The sequence below is a fragment of the Haliaeetus albicilla genome, chromosome 15 (assembly GCF_947461875.1).
Source record: "Haliaeetus albicilla chromosome 15, bHalAlb1.1, whole genome shotgun sequence".
Taxonomy (NCBI): Eukaryota; Metazoa; Chordata; class Aves; order Accipitriformes; family Accipitridae; genus Haliaeetus; species Haliaeetus albicilla.
The window spans coordinates 2948085-2967686 of record NC_091497.1 but is presented as its reverse complement, the minus strand read 5'-3'; the positions used below and the strand labels follow the sequence as shown (position 1 = coordinate 2967686).

Sequence of the window (19602 nt, the reverse complement as noted above, 5' to 3'; positions counted from 1 at the left end):
AACTATTGAGTTCACTGGCCGCAATCCAACAGAGAAAACAAAATGTGCAGAATAAACACTGTCTATAGCAGGTGGAGGTAATGCCTTATTATACACAAATGCTGTTTTGTGTTGTGTAACCTGGGGACAATTTAGCAGACAATTTTGTACTTAGAAAAATCATGGTTTATGCAGAAAAGGAGAACCACGGATAATGAATTGTCTACATCTGAAAATACCACACTAGATCTGAAACACATGTCCTACCACGATGTCTTACAATTTCAAAAGCAGAGGAAGGAAGAGAGATTATTAAATTTAATTTCACTCCCTCATATCACTTTAAAACAGATGTTTAAAACCAAAACCTTACCCCTTCTTTCCAGTGTTTATTCTTAAATATTTTACTACCAATGTTTTGTCACTCAAGACCAAACATACAAACAGTGGCCCTTATTCATCATGCAACTAAGAAAGAACTATTGTAATTTTGTGCATGCAAATCTCAGTTTAACTGTAAAAACAAACAAAAATAAAATAAAATGCAAACAAAACACAACTCTGCTGTGAGAAGCATGGGTCGTATGTGTGTATGTGTGTGTGTGCAGGTGGGGCTGGCTGGCTCCAGGGGAAGCTGATCCCTGAGGCTTCCCTTCCCCAATAGTTCTTACCCTCAATTCCGCACAATCAAGTGCCAGTATTTTCAAGGGAATATGGGTTAACTGAGGTGTGAATTATACATTTAAGAAGTCAGGAGTCATCCGATGTATTTTTTCAAGACCAGAGTTATTTCTTGCGCAGTTCAGGTGGTTGTGAGCAAAAGGGAAACTTATTAAAGTTTTCAGATGCTGACATTTTGTGCAAATGAGTCAGTTGTCTTCACATTCCTACAAAACTGGAAAGGCAAAATTATGTGAATACTCCAGTAGGAGTGTGGAGTCCAACAGACTTGACTGGAGTGTTAGAGCCTGCATCACCAATAGATTACTGCAGTTCTGTGTTTCCAGCTTTGAGATGTAAAGGAAGAGGAAACAACTGCTTTCCCATGCAACGTGTTTTGCTGATTTCATCTGATTTCATAATTATCAGCAATAGCACTTTTTCTTCCAAGTGATTTATAAATACTGACTAATTTGTTCTCACAATTGTCACAACAATCTGGATTTTACTGTCTCAGATTAAAAAATATCACTGAAGACGGGGAAACATAGTCAAATATTAAACAAAGGGTTCATTTCCGCTGTGAAGTCAGCCTCAAAATGGCATTAGATCTCATCTGGGCAGTCCTTATTTCCAGTGTACGTCTAGTCACTAGGCACTTGTTTGCTTGCTCATTTTCTGTGAAGCTGGTTTCTCTGGAACCTTATTGCCAGAGGAGAGGAAATTAAAACAAAAAAGAAGTTTTCCATTGTTAGTGCAGCTGGTTTTGTAAGTTTACTTCAGCTTCATTCCCATCCTTTTCAGTTAAAGTTTTGCTCTACATATATTGAGGTAGAAACGTTTATAGAAATGCTCTTTTCTTAAGATTTACGTTATCTTCTCAAGCGTGGCATGTGTAAGTGTTATCCAGAACTTTCTGTTCAGGCAGGCCAAAGGAGCTGCTGCTTTGTTCTCTGTGGCATCACAGAAAAGAAAGATGAAGGGGACGAATGAGATGACGGAGCTCAGCCCAAGCCCTTAATGCTCATCAGAAGATCTGGCAAAGGTGTCCAAGGTTGTCTCCTCCACGGCCAGGGAGACCTGGGCTGTACCTCTCGGCGGCAGAGGTTCCCCCGCTGCTGTCTCCTGCTGTGGCACCACTGGACCGTCGCCCGCTCCGGTTGCGGTGGGCTCTCACCATTGAGCCTGCTGGTTGGAGTGGGACCGCTCACGGAGAAGACGCTCTTTCTAAGCACGGCTGATAACAGCGGACCTGAAACGTGGCAGCGTTCCCAAAGATCTTACCCCCGGGTACCAGATCAGCCTAGTGCCCTTTGGTCGGTGAAGTCTCATGGAAGTGTAACACAACGGATGATGATGATGATACTGAAGGTCTCAGAGTATTTTTTTCCTCAGAGTGCTGTTCTGAAACCCCACGGAGAAGTACTTTTTTTCCTGCCCTGTGTGTGGTGTGAATTAACTCCGTGAGCAGAATTTCGAACAAAAATAAGCATTTAAAAGCTTTTTTATTGGCAAATGCTTTCCAAAATGTGACATCTCCTGTATGCATATCCATGTGAATGCAATGGGATGTTAAGCAATCCAATTTCCATTTTTTCTTTAATGCTCATTTAATAATCACAAAGGCTTTTACTTTTTAAACATTTGCTTAAATTCAAATATTAAATATTAGTGAGGTTTTAATCTGAAAAATGTATAAGAGCAGTTCTACTTTAATTTTACTCCAACCTTGTGTTCACCTTGCAACTATCACATAGGGAAGCCTGAAATATTATTAGTGGCTATAATTTGTGACAAGCTTGTCTCTGAAGAACATGACATGAAGTAAAAAAATGTGACTTCCTGTTGTCCCCAGGACAAAGAGTTATACTCATTCACTGGGGCAAGAGATGGAGATGGCTATTAAATAGCAATGTTTCAAAGTTTTATAAAGCTACTGTAAGAGATTCAAAGCAGCTAAAATTTTTAATGTTTATAGAATTTGTTCAGGACTTTAAAATGGAAGGTGCAATTTAATTGATGCCGTGCTAATACAAATTAACAGTTTTCAACCCTTCTTCCTGAAAAATGAGATATTCTTTAAAAATTGACTGAATTCTCTAGCACCCTCTTCCTCTGAGATGTTGTACGTTATTGTCAAAAGGTGACCGGAATACAGAGCCACTAAATATTTCATCTTAATGATAATGTGTGCAGCAAAAGCTTTGAACTTTATATTGAGCTTTGAATTGACTTTTGATAAAAGACATACTGGATTCTCTCTCTCTCTCTTTTTTTTTTTTTTTGCACATTAACTTTGTGCCAGGAGCAGGGGTCAAAGTTAGCATTTAAATTCAGACTTTTCTCTATTTATTGCTAGTAAAATGGGGAAATCAGGGGATTTATTTATTTTTATTGCAATTTTTAAAAGTTGTCTGGATCAAATACAACTAATTAGATAGAGATGGATGGGATAAATGTCAAAAGTGTTGCGAGTTAGTTATTTAAGTGAAGTATGTCCTATTCCACTGAAGTCAAAGGTAATTTTACAGTCCCTAACACTTTGAAAGTTTTGTGCTGTACTCAGCTGTGCACCCAGCTGTGTCCTACCCAGCTAGGTACATTTATTAGTCAGAGAATTGGCATTAAACACCGGTGACATAAGAGCCAAGTGTCTATCATAGTCAAATGGGCTGTAGTTCAAGACAGTTCAAAATGTATTTCTTAATTTTCGTGATTGACTGCAACACAAAACCAGGTATTTCCTGCATGTCTAGAATTGTTTCTTCTTTTCTTTATTTCTTAAAGGAATTTCAGAAAAAAGTTGTTCAAGCTTAACATAGACAAGTCTCACCCAGTTCTCTTTCAAGAGCATTTTACAATCACAGTCCCATTGTCCAAAGTTGCTTCTGTATATGAAGCAGTAATTAATTTATGTGCATTAAAAAAAAAGGTGAAGGTAATCTTTAGGGCTCTAGGTATTTTTCTGGATGTATTGCTTTTTCCCCTTTATATTTATTGTATGCTTTCTACTGTTGAATTTAAGTCTCTCAAATATACAAAGTGCTATGCATGCTTTAATTCTTTTTTCAGTTTATAAACTTTTTAAAGAAGGTCCTGATAAATCTTGCAACATAGCATTAATAACGTACCACTCACATAGTTCTCTCTTTGGAAGAATTTCCAGGAAAATTACCACAATCTCTGCTCTTTCCAAATACGAGTATTTGCTCTTAAACATTGTTTTAGGGAAAAAGGCCCTGCATTTGCCGCAAATAAGATGGTTAATTCGGAATGTTCTAAAAAATAACTGTTTTCACACATTTGCCTAGTGACTGATTTATAACTTAGCAGAATGGAAAAATTACACTGCTTTGTTATATTATTGTAAGGTCTAAGTGTCAATAATGATTTTTTCCTCCTTGAACTGGCTGTTTGAGTTCTTCTCTTAAGACTGGTTGTGTTCGAAACAGATAAATGAGTTCAGAGTTTGAAAAAAATTGCAATCCAACCATTTGTATGCTCCATGCCATACCTGCATCTTTTCAGAAACTAAAATATAGTTTACTGCTATTTCCTTCAGTTACCCGCATTAGTTTTGCACCAGCAAAAGAGGTTGAGATGGTTCAAGGGCTTTTTGTGCCTTACCTAAAATGTGGAGCACGATGCAGTCACCTACACTCAAGCATCAATGAGAGGAGAATGCATTTAACGTCTCATAGGCTTGAGCCTGGTGAAACAAATAAAAATTGGACTTTAATCCCGCATTCATTAAAGCTGATGTCAAAGTTTTTGCTGTCTGGAGTGGTACAGGATGGCGCAGAAAGAGGAAGTTTGGGACTGAAGGATGATGCCAAGGTCTTTGAGAGGTAAACAGGAAGTCTTAATCATGGAAAGAGGAGAAATGAAAAAAAAAAACCCAAACCCTCAGCGCAATATTCTGTTTGCTTTGCAATACTTAACTGAATGAAGCTTGGAAGCTACAAATTTACTTGATCAAGGCAGAAAAAAAAAGAATGGAGAGGATGTCAAAACACATAAGCTTCAGCAGATCAGTGGATGTGCAGCTGCTGCAATTAAGCTCTTTAAAGGGCATGTGTTAAGTTGTAAAAGTTTGAAGTCAGAATTGTTTGTTTTGCACAGTTGTTCATTGTGCTGGGCAACGAACATGTGTAGCACTATGCAAACAAGGACGTTTTCTCTGTTTGTCCCAAACATTGACATGAGTGCTGCGGGTGGCGAATTCCTTCATTGCCTGGGGTCTGTGGGAACAGGGAGTGAAGGTCCTGCCAGTTCTTTAAGCGGTGGAAACTGAGCGTTTCTTGCTGTCACCAGCACGGTGACAGACACCGTTCTCCACACGCCTTAAGAGAAGACATTTCTTACCTCTCCTTTCTGTCTGTGCTATACACTATACCCAGCGGCAGAGCGAAGTACGGTGCTGTAATAACATTCATCATAGTATATTAGTTGGGTATACACATATTACATTCAAATTACCTTAATAACTTTAATCAAGTCTGTAATTAATGTAAAGCATTAAAGAATGCATTTAAAGCGTTCCTGTATGGTTTTTGTTCAAGTGTAAGCAGTAGAAAGGAGATGGAAGAGGAAGGCAGCATCAAGGTTAAATTCAAAGCTTCACTAAATGAACAGCTCCTGATCTTCCAGATATTCCTCAGATGTTTCATTATAACCATTGACAGTAGTCCCGTTGCTTTTCTTGGGGTCATTTGTGAATTTGAAAGTATGGCAATGAAGCATAAAGTATCAGGATGAAAAATGGGAGAGGAAAAAATAGTGACCCCTTCTTCCAGCCCTCTGGCAAATCCGTATTTGCTGTTGGATATACTGAGCACAGCGTGAAAGTCTCTCATGAGAACTTTGTGCGAGGAAATGCACCGTGTCTGTCACTAAAAGTAAAAAAGAAACATGTCATCACTCCAAGTGTTATTGATTAAAACAATAAGGATTTCCTGGTGCCAACAGTTGAAACGACTGTGTGAAAAGCAGTGAAGAGGTATTACCGTATTGTTGCAGCTTTCTCAGGAAAATTCCAAATAAAGCGAAGGATTCCTGTCAATATTTGTATAAGGAAACATGCTGCCGCCTGATTCAGAGACGCTTCATACACATGTGCACACACACATGCCCCTCTGCATGCAAGATGCTTGAGAAACGTTATTACAACCACACAAAAAAAGGACACACTCAAGAGTTTGGTGCGCTCTTTCTCATGCTAATATTTACAACATCGATCTCTTATTGTCGGTATTTGATCTACATTTCTCCCAGCTCCGGTCAGTGGAAGGCACAGCTGCTGAAACCCCGTATTGTGTGGGCAGCGTGCCTTTGTGTTCTGCAGCTGGGGAGTTCTCAGGTCCACAATAGCAAGTCTAAGCACACTAAATTAGGGAAGATTATTGTTTCATTTATTGACTACACAAGTTTAAAAGAGCAAGTATATCGTTTGTTTCATGTTTTATTTGTTAAGGTCATTTTCACCAAAAGCTGGGCACACGGACACAAATACAGGGCAGCTGTACTTCCAGCCATCCCAGTAGGAAGAAAATTACAAACATTATTGAAATGAAATTGGATGGTTGGTTGCCGTCATGTGGCATAGCCTCCCACCTGCCTTCTCCCAGCCATCCATTTGTGAAGACTTGCTCCAGGTTTTTTTTTGGTCGTTTTGCATCCAAGTTCCTTCCCAATAAAGTGTTTATGCTACTGTACAATTCGTTTTAAGTGAAGCTGGTTTTACGTTGGAAGGGAAGACAAGCGAGTTCAATTTTTGAGCTCGGGTCTCCAAATGTTTCTTTCATGGAATGATCTACAGAAAAAGGAAGGCAGCAATTTTAGCTGAAAGCAAATATCACTTTGGAGTAACAAAAAAAGGGAGGGGAGAAAAGGGAGAAAAATCTATTTAACACTTTAGGTTATAATGGTATTCAAATAGTATATTTTTCTCCCATTTATTCAATTGTGAAGCAACTCGGTGAATAATAATAGCTGCTGTCAAAGATATTTATATTTAAGAGGGTCTTTATGTAAAATCATTTTTTTTATCAGGAGTGATTTTTCTCCAGGAGAAGTCTGCCATCTCCTAGCAACCGATATGGCTATCTTTTTTAACAGACGCTGCAATAACAATGGGTGCCTAACCTTTATATGGAAGCATTTGCACATGTACAATCAGACCGCTTACGAATTCAAACTGAGTTGTTAAAGTGCTCCAGCGGAGACACTAGTTACCACTTTTATCTACTATGCATCTCACCTACCCAAGGTTTTATAATGACAGCCATTTTAGCTGGAGCTGAGTACCTCCCAACGAGCTCCAAAACTAAATCTGCGAATGACCCACACCTTAACTTCCCTCTCCCTTCTCTCCCAGGAGATGATGTGACTTATTTTGGTGGTAAGGTTTTATTTCCTTCTCTCTCTTTCTGATTGTGTCGCTCCACTTGCAGAGCCGTAGCATTGCTTAAACTTGCTAGATAAAGAATTCTTTTAATTTGTAAGTGTAAACAATAGAGCAGAAGGACCTGTATCTGCAAATGGATAAGTAATTTTAAAGGTACATGACTGTAAATTAAGTACCTCTGACTAAGTCTTCCACTTTCTCCGCTTGGCTGGTTTTGGACCATGCAGGTTCAGAAGATTTGGACAAGGGGAAAGTCCTCCTAGCTGTAACACACCCAGGCTCGTTTCAGTGATTCACACCTGCATGCCTGAAGACTGGTCTGGATCATGAACACCATGTAATGCCAGGAATGAGCGCTGTGAAAAAAAGAGTATCCATGCAAAAACGTGTGTGTGGTACCCTATGAAACATGAGATCTAGCTTTCAGGAGCTCAGAGCTCTCCAGCTACTGCCCAAAGGCAGTTCCATAACATGTTTCAGTAAGGGGCCTTCCAAATTTCTGCTGCTTTGCAGAAATAGAAACAACCGTTGGCTTGGGAAGAGGGAGCAGCAGACTGAATGAAGCTTCGGGACATGCACCTGATACATGACTTCTGTTCCTGCTCCTAGGGCTGTTAATATCTTCTTAATATCTTGAATCATCCTTGAACAAAATACAGGAACAGCGTTGGCAGCAAACATGTTCCTGGTGATAGGAGCAAATGAAACAAGAAGCCATGGCTTTCCCACCAACAGCATGACTAAACTGGTAATTTCTTATCTGTATACCACAATGAGTAAACCAGATCCAAATCAGAAAGAAAATAAGGAACCATTACAAGTAAATAAATTAAAACTTCCCCTTGAAAGCTCTTCTATCAGTCAAGTACAGCTAAAGATTGAACTCTTAACATCCCCACCCCTAAACCTGTAGCTCAATCCCCTCTTTAGTAAATTCATAGGAAACTATGACAAATCACCAGCTGTGATGACAAACAGACCCTTCATTAAGCTTCAACATCCTTCTCTGATCCCAGTTTATCCTCCTCCATTCTGCTATCAATTCCATTCAAAGTGATGCTTAAGATTCACAACCTGAAAATAAGTACTTTTTTTCATTTATGGTTGACCCTAAACCAAAATCATCTTATATATGCATTTTTAGGTCAAAATGTTTGAAAGCTGGGGATGAAAGCGGAAGTCATCCACTGTGGAAGAGATTTTGCTTTCTTATATTACTAACAACATTCTGTCTTTTCCAGCTGAAAACTGAAATTTTTACAATCAATTTGCTTTGTCTTCCCTTTGCCTTTTCTCAAATTTTTAGCCAGCTGCAACTTCTTGTCTATACATTTGGATATTCTTTGTTTAATGGTTGAACATTTTTCAAAGCAACCTTTTAGATCCTTCCTTTAAGTCAGAATATAGAGCTTCTGTTTCTCATTTTTGATATTTGTCTTTCCAAGTTGATTTAGTGTGGTCTCTGCTTTTGCCACAACATTTAATGTTTTCCATTACTGATGCTCTCTCCTTCATTTCCACTGGTAAATAAGACTATTGTATTTGCTTATCTACAACTTTGGGATCAGAATTTAGATATTTCCCTATAACTTTATATATATATATCTATATATGTCTTTCATCATATATAGATAACTTTCATCAGAGGGGCTGGCTGCGAGGTCAGTGAAGTGCCTTGATGATGTGTCAATATGTACAGGTTTTGGACCCAGTAGTTCTTACTTTCAAAGTACATCTAACTTTAGAAGTTTTTACATAAATCTTTGATGGAAAATATGTGTCCCAGGAAAAAAAAAAAAGAAAAAATGCAAATCTTGATGTCAGGGAAGTAAACAGTAGCCAGCGTTCTTTGAAAGTCTGATGCGTGTCATTTGAGTGCTTAACCACAAATCTTTAATTTAGTCCTACTAAGGGAATTCATTAATATTGGATGAACTTCATTCACTACGTGAGTTATAGAATAATAAAACTAGTGAATAATTTGCAGTGGATAATTTACTTCTGAAGCGCATTTGACAAATTTAGCCTCTTTTTCTGTTTGTGGAAAACCAACCAGTGCTGACAGGCCTGTGTTTGATAAGGACACGAGATAAGAAAGGACGTCCTGGGTAATGGGGAGCAGCTACAACCTCCTGGGTAACAGCTCTCTGCTGTTGCTGGCAGCCATGTCGTATAATTCCTTTTATAAACTTATCCAGTTTGATCTTAAAAGTAGTTAAGCTGCTATCTTGCTTCGCTGGCAATTAGAAACTTTCTTCTAATTTTCCTGTCTAATCTTACCCAAGACTACTTTTTTTTGATCATTCTTGGATGAACTTCAGTTTTTCAGCTTTGCTAGCTCTTTGTCTTCTCTAGTGTATACTCGTTTCTCAGCATCTGGTTTGCTAAATTAAGCAAGACTCATCTAAATCTTCTTTCTATTCCCTGGACCATCCTAGAAACTCTTTTTTCCATCTATTCAGATTTCTTACTTTTATTATCGTTTGACTTAATTCAGCTGTATTTTCTAACTTCAGAGAGTAATCATGAACAGTTGGTAAGTATTTAATAATCAACATTCACTGTTGATTTGTCTCAAGTATTGTTTTTATTCATAATCTTTCTCTATGCCTTTCTTTTTATTGTAGCCTACCTAAAATCTATTGACTTTACAGTATTCAGTGGGCTGAATCCAACTCCTAACAAAAGGATAGAAAACGTCTCGTTGTTTCCTCTTCTGAAGGTGTAATACTTGCAGAATTACCAGACGAGTAAAATTAGGTAATTTTAGAACCATTTAATGTTTTTTTTCCTGTGTCATGCATGTCTTGCCTAGGGTTATTAACTCTAGAAATCATCCTGGTTTATTAAAAATTTATGATGGGTGATGATTCAAAATATATACAGTCTAACTTCTATGTCTAGCCTGTCCTATGTCTATTAAACCTTTGTTTCAATCCTTCTGCATGTTCTTCTTGTCACCTGCTATAAAATTGCTAGGCGGCAATGGCTGGATGAATTATTCCTGGCTGATTTTGGTTTTGCTTATAAAATTAACTTCTTTGCCCTGTTACTTGCATGTGTAGCTACTCTATAATTAGCTGTTTCCTTTTCAGACATCCCAAGTGTCTCTACTTGATTTCAAGTTGAGTGAGTGCAGCACCTTGCAATAAATGGGGAAAGAGCTGCAAAGGGGAAATGTGATTTCTAGTGGTGATCTTGTCATTGGTAGATCACAGACCAAGGCATGGTTTGCATTTGGCATATGGGGCCACAGGGCAGGAGAAGGTTGTGGTGCTGATCTGCAAACAGATGAAGTCAAGACGTAACTAGGAGAGAAAATGAGGCAGAAAGCAGTTGTGTGTAGTTCTCTCGATGCACAACACTTCTTGGATCTCTGGCTTGTTACTGGTGTTGTCCTTGCTCTTTCTCTAGCTGTTTGCTATAGTTGCTTGCTGAACCAAGTCAGATTTTATGGTTTTTGTCAAAAAGGCAAAGGTGAGAAGGTAATTAGCTCCGTTTTCCCTGTGTAATCCAATGAACAAGGGACCACATATTACCAAGTGACCAAGAAAGGTTTTGATGAAGGAAAGATGCAATTTTAAGAAAACTATTGTGCCAGTAAATGCCGAAGGTCAGGCTCTGCAGGGGAGAAAATTGTACCTTTTCCCTGCTGAAAGCAGAGGGAGGGCTGAGCCTGCTTTCCTGGCTTGGGAAACATTCCTCCCCGGCTTGTGTTCTGAGAGCTCCCCCTCCTGTTCCATCCTGCAGCTGAGTGCTTGCAGATCTCACACCTCTAAAGCACACATTTCTGATGTCTCCTGGTTTTTTCTGCAGTATGATATACCGGCGCAGAGAACACTTTTCAGTGCCAGTTAAATACATTTCCACAAGCTTAAGTTGTAAACTTAACCGAAGAGGGTAGGGAGGAGGGGATGCTGCCCAAAACTTTCAGGTGCTAGTCCACACGCAACCACAGTTTTCCCATGTTTGACTTTGGGTTTGTGGCATTAACTTCCCTTTTTCTGTTTTCTAACTGTAAGATGCAGATCATAAAATTTCCTCCTGGAGGGAATTTCACAAAAAAGTTGGCCATTTTATACTTAAAATTGCCCATGAATTTTCAGATGCAAAAAAAAGAAAGAATAAAACTATTTCTTGGACAACCAGATTTAAGAAATTTCCCCACCTCAGATTCAAGAAGGGGCACTGTGGAACTCCATGGAAAAGTAATCAGAGAGTATTGAGGAGGAGCAAGCGGTGACTCTGAGAGAAAAGGACATTAAAAGGGACTAGATCCATGCTGTTGGAAATTTTCAGTTGCTACTATGTCCACAATATAGAAACTGAATGACATCTTCTGAGCCGCAGATAATGATATAGAATGACACATATTTTGTGGAAATCTACTCAATTTTGAAAAGAAAAAAAACAAATTAAATGTAGCCACAGCCTCCTAAGACAGAGAGATGGTCTTTGCTGAAGACTTCATTTAAAGATGGAGCAATAATATTTTTCATGAGTCTTGCTATTGATATCATATAGGCTCTTAATTCAGAACGTGGAGAACCACGGATGGTGGTGTACATGTAATGACTTGATTTCACTGGATACCTCACAGCAGATTAACAACTTCAAGGAGCCTCAAAGGTTGCTAAAGGAGAAGAATTCCTAGCAATCGTATCAGTAATTTTTCATTTCCTTCAAGCAGAAGAGGATAGAGGACAGAAGATTCTGGAAATAACCTGCTGGTAAGGCGAAGTGATGAAAGAAACAGATGCTTGCTTTTGTGGACCATTGTTCACTTTTGTGTGAGAAATGAGGGTTACATGGTTTGAATGTCAATAGAAGGAAGATCAAGATTAAATATCTGCAGACATATGTAACACTCACATTACTTGCAGTAAGACAACATAAGAATTTGCAAAAATTCAGAGTGCTTCATCCAGTGAAGAAGAATATTACATCTCTTTGTGACAGGCAAAAAGAAACATGAGAAAATGAAAAAAAAAAATAGTGGCTACAGAGGTAGCAGAGCTTATGGCAGTTTTATTTATACAGACAGAATAAAGCTCCAATGACTAATTAAAACAACAATTAGACATTATCCTTTAAAGGTAAAAGTTAGGTTATTATCAAAAAATATTCTCTACCGTTTGATATGACATTGCACAATTTCTCCTTTCTTCCCTTTACCTTTTCCCTTTATTCACAAAGATCCCTATTCTGCCTGCTTTTCACTGCTTTCCTACTCCTCTCCATCCTCCCTCCAGGTTCATCTTCTGAATCAAATACTTCTTTTCTGTTTTCTCACAGTAAACACATTTATTGAAAGAAAATGGAATTGAGGCAGGAGTAAGGAGGCTACAGTCACATAATCTTCCCTCTGTGTGTAAGGTACTGAAGAAAGTGCGTAAGAATGAATTTCCAAGAAATGTAACTAGGGTTCACGATGTTCTGGATTGTCTGATGTTGTATTTTTCAAGTGTCCTTGCAATCCTTTTTTCCCTGATGAAGTTCTTCTGGAAAACTACTCAATTAGTTTCTCATTGTGAGTGAGAAGACAAGGGGTTTTTGCATGATTTTTTCTCAGTGAACTTATGTGGAAGACAAGGATATCTTGAAAAAGAAAATCATTACTTATGTCTTAGGATTTTAGACATACATATACATTTTAAAGAAACTTGTAGGAACATGAGTACATCCCATTTGAGGGATGGCCTTCCCTAATCTTGTTTGCTTATATGGATTCATGTAGAGCAAGGAAGGAGTCAAGAGTTTTGTTTCATTTCTTTCTGTTTTTTTTCCTTTCTTTTTTTTTTTTTTTCATTTCCAAACAGGCTCTGCTTTTTCTTTTCACCCCTGTTGTACCGTCTTTTGCAGCCTTGCAAGAGATCGAGGCAACCTTTGGAAAGCTGTGGGAACGGGTGGCTTGCAAAACAAAGTTTTGGTGACACGAGAACTCAGCAAATCGTAGTCTGAGAGCGGAGCTCAGGCGCCTGCGAAGCAGCACCGATGTCTGGAAGGAAGCAGGGCCTCAGGAAGGATACGGTGAGGCTGGGGCTTGCAAAGCACATTGTGTCTAGAACTGCAATTGGGACATTTTGTCTCTCTAAGACTGTGTTTCGGTTTTGTCTGTAGAAAGCAAGATTATACTTTTTTCCTTTAGGACTGATGCTTCAGGCTTGATAGTCCGTGTGAGTTTTTGGCTCCCTCATTGCCGTGAAGTAAACAAGATCTGAAGATGCCAGTGCATCCCAGGGGCTGGGGACCTAAAAGTCTCAGACTCTTAAGAACAAAGGGTCTGCTTTAAAACAACCCTATCTAAGGATAGTTTCACTAGTGAATTGCACAGAAAAAAGGTGTTCGCATCCTCTGCATTGCCTGGCTTTTAGGTACGTTTCCCAGAGGAAGTGCTAGTACATTAACTACTACTCTCCTTCTTTTACATAGTTCACCTTTTTCCTACAGCTCCAGCCTACCCACGGGCACTGCCGGCTCACGCACAAAAAGAAGTGTTTCTGGAGCCCACTGCTGCAAGACGGCGTAATCGCTCATGCAATGCAGTCAGCGGGGACAGGGGAATGAGGCTCCTTCGCTGCCGTCGTGTGTAGCGTAGGCAGAGGAGTTACGGCTACATAAAACCAGCAGCAGCCGCCAATGAAGCATCTGTATTTGGCTGGCCACTCCAATGGACGAAGAGGAGGATTTTTTCCTACTTCTTCATTAATGTAAGCAATTGGGTGTTGTCTCTGCTGATTGCTATGTACAGATTACAGCTAAGTCAGGACAGAAAACTGTGAGAAGAAGGTAAGAGACTGTGTGAAACAGAGGGAGAAATATACTAGAAGGTAGCTTTGGGAGGATGAGAAAGAGGAAAGGGAAAGAGTGAGATCATTACCGTGGAGATTAAAGAGCAATTCAAGACCTCTTCCTGTCAGCCAGGATTAGGATGGTAGGGGGAACGCTCTTACATGTTGCTGTTAATTTGTCTGCTTTTTTTGGACACATAATAATCATCCGTACTATTGGATACAGACTAGGCAATAAACTTCTCCCATGGTTTTAAAAGCCATAACACAGGTGATGTAACAATGACACTTCTTTTCAGCTTTGTGCTTTTTCATTTAAGGCAAATGACATGAGTTCCAGTATGATGGACCAGCCCCAGCCATGTTTCACAGGGTATGGTAGCAGTACATACGGACTTAATTTCCTTCAGCAATAGTGCCGTTTACTTCCTAAAATCTTTAAATTTGTAACATAGATTTGCATACATTTGACAAGAAATATTTTATCTTTTCATTTTTAGCCTTGCAATTAGTCACTCTCAAAGTGCATTTAGTTACTTTAAAAGTATCTCAAGTCACTTTCAGCAATTCCAAACCTATACAGATTAGCAGAACAATCTCTGTGTGTTACTTGAGCTGAAATTCTTCATATTGAGAGTAAGGAATGACAGTATTATGGCAGTTCAGTTAATATTTGACTACTGTCTATGTTTTTTTACCATAACTTTTTCTTGTCACATGCTGCTGTAAATCTGGGTAAACATATATACTCTTGTAAAAATAAAAACAACACTTTAAAATCTCTAAATTAAGCATCTAAAATAGAAAATGTTGAGTACTTGTTATATATTCCATTTTACTTTCCCAATACAATTCCAAGTGAAAGAAAAAAATTGAACAGCTTTATTAATAAATTCCACAGTATTTCTGTATTATGGGAACAATATATTCTTAAGTGCTCCATGCATCTGAAATTTGTCTCGATGTGGCCCATTTATTTTAATTTGGGTCTGTCAGTGGAAAAAAAGAAGTAATTAAACTTGTGACTAGCATGGAGAAACATTTTATGTCCTAACACTGTAGCTTGATACCCAGTAGTTTCTCTATATTTTTTCCAGTTGTCAGATCAAAGTCTCTCAAGCACTATAACTCAGCCATGCTTTGATTAATTACTTCACACAATGAATTTGCAAATTATATTTCAGAAGTGATTTGTGTACTTTTTAACTTCAATCACACACACCCTCCCCCCTGTTTCGTTGTTTGGGTTTTTTGTGTTGGTTTTTTTCTATTCCAATCTTTATTCACTAATGTTGTCAGTCCGCACCTTGGAAAAATATTTTTGAAAAATAACTGATGTTATTTTATGCTTAACGAATTGGTATAAACAGAGGTTTCCCGTAGAGAATGTAATCTTACCTGAACAGTGCAATTAAACAGAACTATAAGAATCACTTAAATTGCAGTCACCCACCAGCACTCCTAGTCAGGTCTTCAGCCTCAATGCTTTGTACAAATACATGAAGTCCCTCCCTAAAAATTCCCAGCTGCAGCTTTTGTCTAGGCTGGGGGTTTGCTTGAGTTAGGGCTACTGGAATAGCTGAGCTAAGGCAACCTTTAAAATACACGTTCAAACCAACCGTTAGGTTACTGTAGTCAGACATTGGTAAACAGTATTTAGGGAAGTAATAACTTGCCTGCACCAGTGGTGTGCTTGTCTGGGCAAAGTTTAATATTTACATTTGTGGTTTCATTGTACAATCTCACATGGCATACTGCTGTTCATGTTCAAGCCATTTGCATTACATAGTGGTATCTAATCTCCGTTTAGTGGTCTTGTGTTTATATATATAAATATCCATGCCTTCCCTAGGACTTGATCTGACAAGCTTCTGAAGGAGTGCTATGAGCTTATTTCTCTCATTACCTCTCTCTGATATCCTTTGCTGTGAACGTTTGAACAGGGGACCCATTCGCATCCTTTAGAAGTAATTTTCATCTAGATGCTGCTTTGTTTTTTATTCAGGTATGAACCAAACACGGACATGTGGGTGGAGGTAAAGGGCCAGTAGCAGGGTCCTGACTGCAGATGTTTGACTGGGATACTGTCCCAAATACTCTTGTTCCTTCTCACAGCTGCAATGTAATCGTTTTGTCCAGCCATCTTAAGAAATTGCACAGAGTGAAATGGGATGAAGTCTTCCTCTAGAAGTATGCTTAATAGCTCTCCGTCAGACAAAACCCAGCTATGGTTTGGGGACAGTTCACTCTGAAGGCCCCTCATTATAGGAAAAACAGGCAAGATTTCAATAAATTTGGTTATTGGATGCTCCTGGCAAGATCTGCACTCTCAAACACCCCAAATGCCCCAGGACCTGCAACAACTTCCTTAGTATGTAACTGCTGTGCTGGTGGACAGATGTGTTGATCTCACAATATTTTGAAGTCTTTGAACTGGAAAAAAAACATGCATACAAAAAATAGTGTGTTCGAGGGCCACCAAAACGGGGCAGAGGGAAGACCCATAGGAAATGCCATGCAATGTGGATGAGGCCGGTCTAGTCTACATGGGGACAGCCAAGTAATATAGGTGAAGGAATGCTGCAGCACCTGCCCAGAGGTGAACACTCATTCCATGGGACAGATGCATTTAGCCGTATAGATATAACACAGTCAGAACAAGGTGTCAAGCCCAGAGTCCTGTCTCCAAAGACAGCTAGTAGTGGAGGGATGAGCTAATGGGTATGCATTTTAATCAAATTTAGAGTGATACTTCTCCTTGTATGCTTTTCCTGTCCTAGCTTGCTTGTGCTTTCTACATTCAATTTTAGAGAGCCATTACTTCTGGGTCTGATCTTGGACATTGGTAGAGACAGGTCTATTTCTATTTGTCAGGAAACATTTTTCAGATCAATTTTCCTGGTCTTTCTGAAACTCTGTGATACTCCAAAATTTTGCAGGAGTTTTAGAAGACTGAAACCTTTATGACGCCTGTGCAATAATTTTTCTTATTATATTGACATATTTGCTACTAAAATGTTAATTTCACCTAAAAAATGAACTTGGACAAATGATAAGGAGGGTACATGTACAGGAATACGCTTTACAGACTGCTTAATTTGGTCACTAAAACATAAGCAGAAGAATTGTTTCTGTAGTTTAAGTCTTGCCATTGCCTCATTCAATACTCCGTTTACGGCACTTGTCAAACTTCATTTTAAAGTAATGTGGGCTCAGCCTGTATGCAGCTGCACAACATTACTGTAAGATAGGGCACAGCATTGCCTCCATTTTTTAAAAAACAAACCCAGCTGGCTCAGACTGAATGCCCATGGTCATAAAAAGGAGCCTACATGTGCAATATGTTTTCCCATAACTCTCCCAAAGGATACAAAAAATGCAGATCATAAGATTGTTTCTATTGCTAGGTCCCAAATCAAGAAATAATGTCAGCAAGCTAAGTGCCAGCTTTACGTGAAATAATGGAGTAGATCCTTAAAAAATGAGTAGGTTGATTTTTACATAGCAACCATTATGAAAATTCTGTCTTTATGAAAAGAAAATCAATGTCTCCATTTCTGGGTTGGACTTGAGAAACCAGTGGACCTAGCATAGTAAAAGGCATTTTAGAATGCTTATTATTAGGATATCAATGCGTCTCGTGTATTAAAGCAGGAAATACAAGTGTGACGTTCTTCAGCCACATAACATGTATGTCAAAAGACTGCTATCATTGTAGAATAAGTCAAAATAAATAACAAATTCCTGGAAAGACCGCATGTTTCTTAAAGTAGGATTCATTCATCTTTGTTTTTCAATGTGTTTATATGTATCTGTGTTGATCTTTGTAAAGGATCTGCTGGGATACATGAAATGTACTTCCTTATAAATAAAAATGAAAAAGTTCAAAACTAATTATTTCTTTGTATCTGTTATTACCTCTGTGTGTGTAAATTCCTCTTTTGTTTGTTAAATATTGTCAAATCTACCTAAACTTATTTTGGTTTCTCACCCTAGTACCCACAATAGCCTGGTAGGCATTTTGCAATAGTTCATAGTTTAGCACTTCATATAATTTATGTCGTTATCCCCTTTCAGTTTGCATGTTGCTTCTTCATAAAGGAAGTATTTTTAATAAATGAAGAAAAAAAACCCACCCTGAAACAAAACCAATACACTAACCCTCAGTTCTTCATGTATAATTCATAGTGATGTTTCAAGTAGAAAAATAAAAGGATTGTGGCAGAAAAACCATTGATATGGCCTATCACATTAGAGTAAGGAATTATCATTGTTTGTATCAACACTGGAACTGACATTAAAACTTGGATTCAAAGAATACATGTCCTCAGTTTTACCAGTTACAGTCCTTTTCCTGCAAAAGATGTGTTAGCTCAACTTTTACACATCCTGGTTTGTCTCATGACTGTAGCATGTGTGGTTAAATGCATATGTAAACCTCTGAAGATTGATTCCTTGATGGGGAGAATGTCTTCTGATAATTTTCAGCATGTAAAATTAAGGTCTTGCATCAATATTCTCCAAACTGGAGTGTGTTAAACCCAAATTAGAGCTAGCCATCTCCAACATATAATAGCAATCTGTTGAATTAATAGATGTTTATCCTCCTCGGTAAAATTTTATTTCTTATCTTCCCATCAGAAGAAAGTCTTATGGGATGCCTATTATCCTAGATTTTTTTATTTTCTTATTTCTTTTTTTTTTTTTTTTTAACAAAATTAGATAATATTTCTTTTGAAACATCGCCCAGTTGGTTTTTTTTCAGTTTGGCCTTTCACATGCTTTCCTTCCCCAATACCTTCCCAACACTACCATCCTGGGGATTGCCACCTGATTGTCTGTAGGAGCACGTCAGTAGGCTGGAGAATTAAGACCAGTTTCTTTATTTCAATAGCAACATACAAACAAGAAGTGGCTTCCACACTTTTGCCAGCACAACTATCAAACCTGATGTGTGTGGGAAATCATCTGTTTTTACATTAAAGGACTCTCAATTGGTTTAAATTGGCACGGTGCTGCTGAATGATTCTGTGCTGATTTAGACAAGCTGAGGATTTGGCTGTTTTTAATCTGAAAGAAGAAAACGGATTTAAAATTCAAAAATATGAGCACACACTTATTTATGCTGAACATGTTTTTTATAATGATTTTCCAAAATTCTGGAGAAAGGTTTGTTGGCTGCCCCCCCAGCCTTAAGTGCACTTGAATACCAGCAGAAAAAGTCTCAGGCCGTGATGGAGGAAGCAACTTACTGACAAAACAACTCTTCTCTGAAGGACCAGAGAAAATAACCCTGGAACATCTGGTTTCCGTTTAGACCGGAAGCCCAGAAAAGTTGCCTTCCACTTAATTTTGGCATTTAGGATATGCAAGCATCTATTTTTGTCTGGTTTCCAAAAGAAGTGAAGCTGCTGTCACCATGTTGCCCATCACTCTGCTCACTCTCATTTTTCTCTTCTTAATAACTTTGGAACCCACTGGCCAACTTCCAAATTAGACAGAGAGGTAGGTGTATGACAGATACAGACTGCTCATGTAGTTCTCAAAAATAGCAGCCAAGTCAAGAACCTGCTTGATGCCCTCAGTGAGAATAAGGGATAGGACAAGGACTCAGGCAAAGATCAGAGATCTTGGGACAAGTATGGTATGAATGGCTTAACTGGAGAGGGGGAAGCAAAGCAAACCCAAATCTTCCTAGTCATTGTTTATAATTTTTTAGAGATTAAGAAACCTACACATGATGTTACTGACAGCTGACATCTGATA

The 19602-nt window shown here is 38.5% G+C and overlaps 1 long non-coding RNA gene across 3 annotated transcripts in view; it reads left to right on the top strand.

The window, feature by feature from the left end:
- Nucleotides 1-18874, top strand: part of LOC138689080 (uncharacterized) — a 53323-nt gene extending 34449 nt beyond the window's left edge. For 2 of the 3 annotated variants that reach the window (XR_011327871.1, XR_011327873.1), the window contains exon 3: nt 1564-5071. This is a non-coding gene — a long non-coding RNA (uncharacterized lncRNA). Of the gene's footprint in view, nt 1-1563; nt 5072-12340; nt 12422-12864; nt 13076-13495 lie in introns of those variants that run through there. The other variant, XR_011327872.1, reaches the window with a different exon arrangement.
- Nucleotides 18875-19602: the final 728 nt, after the last annotated feature.